Below are 5381 nucleotides of genomic sequence, written 5' to 3' on the forward strand. Positions count from 1 at the left end.
AAGCTTTTAATATAAATGGACAGTATGAATGTAGTCACATATATTACAGTAGGCCCCAGGTGTGAGCCAGATTTTATGGAAAAGTCTTTCTAGGAAGTCCACCACTGGAAATCTAGGTGGGGCCCACCGGGATGTTTGTGGGAAATCCACCCTGTCCATCTATTTTGTGAGATCATTTTAGGACATAGTGCTAAAAATGAGCTGTATTTAATACTCAAATGGGTCGAAAATGTGAGGATTGGACACCCATAATTAAAATATTCGTGGAGCCACAGAAGTTTTCAATCATGCTAATATTTGTGGTTTGAGTTCATCTCACTAAGAATGATATTATAAACCATATTGAGATTTGTGAAAATGTGTCAAATTATGAACCGTAAACATCACTATCGACCCCGGGGAGGTTTTAATGATAGGAATTTTCCTACACACCCTTTCCTTTAATACGGCCCACTTAAGTCTTGTATCCTCCTCATTTTTTGTCTCGAGTCCTAAAATAATCTCAAAACATGGCTGGACAGATTAGATTTATCAAAAATATAACGGTGGGTACCATCTAAGATTCCAACGCAGGAACTTTCTGCGAAAGACATTTGCACATAATTCACATCTCAAATCTAGGATAGGATTGTGTACTACACCAAGATCTACTTAAATATGGACAATTAAAGGCTTTGTGGGGCTTACCATGATATAGATGTTTTATCCATACCGTCCATTCATTTTTTTTCCATATTATTTAAAAAATTAAGACACAAAATATGGCAGATATAAGGCTTAAGTGGGCTACACTACAAGAAACTATGGGAATTGGGTGCCTATCATTGAAAGCTTCTTGGGGCCACATAAGGCTCTGATCAAGCTGATTTTTGTATTTTTCCTTCATCCAGGTCTGTGTGACCTTATAAAGAGATTTCATGGCAAATAAGCTTCACGCTGGACATCAGGAAGGTTTTAATGGTAGTCATTTCTGTTCAACTACTTTATGTGGTGTGGTTGACTTGAGCTTTGGATGTGCACCTTTTTCGAATCATACTTTAGAATGATTTAAAAAAAAAAAAAAAAAGTTGAAAGACGGTGTGGATCTAATACATAAATCATTGTGCGCTCAGACAAGTGCCTCATGTTAAAAGTTGGGATGTGTATAACGCAAAGGAGAAAATCTTTATCGCAAAGGACAATTTTGGATTTAAAATAAAAAATAAAAAATTACGGAGCGCATTCTTGATTCCCCATTAAACTAGACTCCTATCATGAAAAAATTTCGGCATAAAATGGTGGGGCGCTTTACTTCTTCTGCATTAACAAACACCACTAAACATAGAACATTTTTCAAATTCCGCGTTAAGTGCAAAAATTCAGTGTTAATAAACCAGCCCTTATTTTTTATCCAATATCACGCAATTCTCTCAAGACTCACATTCTTCAATCACTCCTAATGACCGATTGTAAGATTTATTTTTATTTTTTTTGGCAAGTTTTTGTGAAAAGCACAAAGCAACCCATCTTTGGAGGAAGAACCCTACCTTTCGATTATCGCTTGGTCATCATAAAATTTTATAAGTGGCTGAGTAAGCGACCGATCTTCTCGTAATCTGATCTTATACATTCATATAGAGTGTATCCCCTTATTTATGGGCTTAGGGTCGAAGTTGATTAGTTTGGATCAAGTCACTATATCGATTCTGGCACACCCACGCACATTACACGTGACAGGAAACAAACGGAAGCACCAACACTCCTTATATAAAATGTTTTTGACCATCCACCAATCCCCATGCAAGAGTAAAATCCAGTGGTCTAGATTAACAATCCAATGGGCCCACTTATTCAAACTAAAGCCAGCGTACAATTGTACATATACTCCAGTTAGGTATACAACAATTACTCCGAATCAAGCGGACGCGAATTTTGTACAACACTGTGTAGGCTGTCGGTGCAATACATAGCTCTGTGGGGGCCATCGTGGTGTGTGTGTGTGAGACATCTACTCCGTCCATTATTCGAGACGGATATATTACGAGAAAAATCATTCTGATATAAAACTAAAGTGAGTCACACTGAGGCAGTGAGAAGGGATTTCCACCGTTGAGGGAAGCAGATTGCTTGGTGTGCCACACACCACCGACCTTAGTAGTGTGTTGGCATCACCATTTCTGTGGGACCCACCAAGATGTATGTATTATATCCAAACTTTTCATCCATTTCGAGATATCATTTTAGAGCTCGAGCAGAAAATGAGGCAGATCTAAAAAGCTCAAGTGGACCACACCACCGAAAGTAGTGGGGACAATGATTTCCACCACTGAAACATTACCCAGGCCCTCCATAATGTTTATTTGCCATCTTCACATGGGCGAAGTAAGAAAAACAAACATCCTGTTGCTTCAAACTCAACGGTGGAAGTTCAATTCCTACTATTTTATGTGGTGTGTGCCACTTAGCCTTTATTCTGTCTCATTTTTCAGGCTTAAGCCTTAAAATAATCTTTAATGGTTTGAATATAATGCATACATTATGGTGGGGCCCACAGTCCATACGTCAGTGTTGACGTCAACACACTACCATGAGTTCAACACTGACGTCATGGTATCCATTCCCTAGTGGCGGTGGGGGGAGGCGGAGGGGAGAACGGTGAAGTGTGGACTGACAGTGAGGTGTGCTGACAAGCTAACCGAAAAAAAAAAAAAGTTGGTGGTGTGCGGCACATCACGCAATTTATGCACCGTTGAAATCTTAATAGGACCCGCCATGATGTTTTTATGCCATCCAATTGTTTCATAAAGTGAGTGACGTCAGGTTGAACTGGACTCCATCCACACATTCCCTATCATTGAAAACTTTTTTTGGGACCACGGGGGATTTGGATCAAGCTGATGTTTGATGGTGATTAACAATCATGGTGGGCCCTAAGAAGGTTTCAACGGTGGCTGTCATTATTGGTGCCGCTTCCTATGGTGTGGTCCATTTCAGCCTTGGATCTGGGACACTGGGTAGGATCCCTGACCGTGGGGCCCACCATGATGTATGTGCCTTATATTCATGCTATCCATCCGTTTGAAAACTCATTTTAAGGTATGATACTAAAAATGAAGCACGTCCAAATCTCAAGTGGACCATTATATAATAAACCAATAAAAAGTTCCCGTGGGCCACATAAGTTTTGCATCAAGCTGATATTTAGTCTCTTTATTCAGGTCTTTATGACCTTATCAACAGGTTGGATGGCAAATAAATATTCTAGTGCCCCAATGAAGCTTTTAATGGAGGGGATTCAATCACAACGGTTATTTCGTGTGGCATGGTCCACCTAAGATTTGGATCTGCTTTATTTTTGGATCATGCTAAAAAAATGAGCTTTCAAAAAGGATAGCGTGGATACAAGGCACATACATCAAAGTGAGCAGTGAACCCCACGGTCAGCAATCCCACCCACCTTAGTTGATATGGGAATCCGCCCAAAGTGTACCCTTTATCTGTCTCATTTATGGGCTTGTACCCTAAAAAGATGTCCCAAAATAGATGGACCTGTGGATAAAACCCATACATCACTTTGCCTCACCCTTTAGTGTGGCCCACTTAAGTCTTAGGTCTTGCTTACTTTTTATTTTAATTGTTAAAATGAGCTCAAAAAATGGATAAATGAGGTTGATTTCTCAAAAACATCATTATGGGCCTCACCTGATTTTCAGTACAGGAAATTCCTGCAAAAAGACTTTCACAGGAAATCCGCATCCGAATGGCTCATCTCTCCCACGGAAACGGATTTCCTGTGAAAGCCTGAGACTTGTAAGGAGTTCCAGCCCCTAGTGGTTGTGAGAAAATCACTTCATCCGTCCTTTCTGTGAACTCATCTCAGGACTTGAGATTAAAAGTAGGCAGGATCCATGCCGTTCGTAACGTCATTCCTACTGGGATGTACTGAAAACACAAATATTATCCGGATACAAAACTTCCGTGGCCCATGAACATTTGAACCGTGGACTTACAATCCTCACGTTTCCCGCCCACTTGAACGTTTGATCCTGCTCACTTTTGGTCTTAAGTCCTAAAACGAGCTCACAAAATAAACGGACGGAGTGGATTTCTCACAAACACCAAGGTGAGCCCCACCTCTGTTTCCATCGCAGTAACTCCCTCCGAGAGGCTGTCGCAGGAAATCCGCCTCCGTGAGAGAGCCGAGCCATTCGGAGTTTGGAAGTTGAGAAGGCGCCAAGGCGGGCGCGTCTCGATGCGGATTCCACGGCGGTCAAAACCACGCAGCACGTGTACCACCTGGGAGCACGTGCGCCCTCTTCCTCGCTATTTCGTATTTCCATCAGCTTACCCGCGGAAGAACGAAAGAAAAATGTACGGTTATAGTTGGCAATAAATGCACACACGTGGTGGAACCATTAATGTGGGCCCTGATCTAGTTTTCTCCAGGAATGTTATGTACCGTATGATGTATGCACACATGCCAAACAATAACTAGATCTGAACCGTCCATTTGATGATTCAGATAAGTTTTAGGTAGCCATTCAAAATAGACACTTTTTAGACAATCCTAACACTTATAAAAGACAAGATTAGCAATGGATGATGTTCTGTATAGAAAGGCCCATGCATCTTATTAAATGGTTATTATAGCCTAAAATAAAAATAAATATTACTAATCAGAGTAAATGATGTAAGATGCATGGCTTGGATCATCATAAACCTGTATCAGTTGTATGGTACAAGATCTAGATTTATGAAAATTCCATGCATCCAGTTGCAGTGGATCAGATCCTATTTATTTGGTCCCGGAAACTTAGTTCCGGCCAATAAATTTTACAAAGTCGAGAATAATACTTCTAAGAGGCATTATATAATACTCGGCCAGGAGCACCACACTCGGGTTTTCATTTACAAGAAGTCGGGCCCATGGTTATTTAATCCAAACAGTTGACCTCTTGTTAACTAACGTGGATGAAGCATGTCTTAAAAAAATGATTATATTTTATGATCCCATATTGAGTCGAAGGACCCGAATTTCGTGAAAAGCCTTTGGCAAGAAGATCCTGCGCTGGGATGTTATGTGTGGCCACTATCTATTTCTGAAAAATCCACTCCGTTCATCCATTTTTTCAGATCATTTTAAAGATGAAACTAAAAATAAGGTAGATCCAAAACTCAAGGCGTCCACGCGAGAAGGAAAATTGAAGAAAGGGTTACCTACGGTTGAAACCTTCCTAAGCTCCATCTTATGTTTATTAGCCATCCAAACTGTTTAAAAGTTCATTTCTACAGGGATGAAATGAAAACACAAAACTCTTATCCTGATACCAAACTTTTATGGGTATATGAATGTTTGAACGGTGGTCTCCATGGTTTCCTCTCATGCGGTCCACTTGAGTTTT

Source organism: Magnolia sinica, chromosome 8 (assembly GCF_029962835.1).
Source record: "Magnolia sinica isolate HGM2019 chromosome 8, MsV1, whole genome shotgun sequence".
NCBI lineage: Eukaryota > Viridiplantae > Streptophyta > Magnoliopsida > Magnoliales > Magnoliaceae > Magnolia > Magnolia sinica.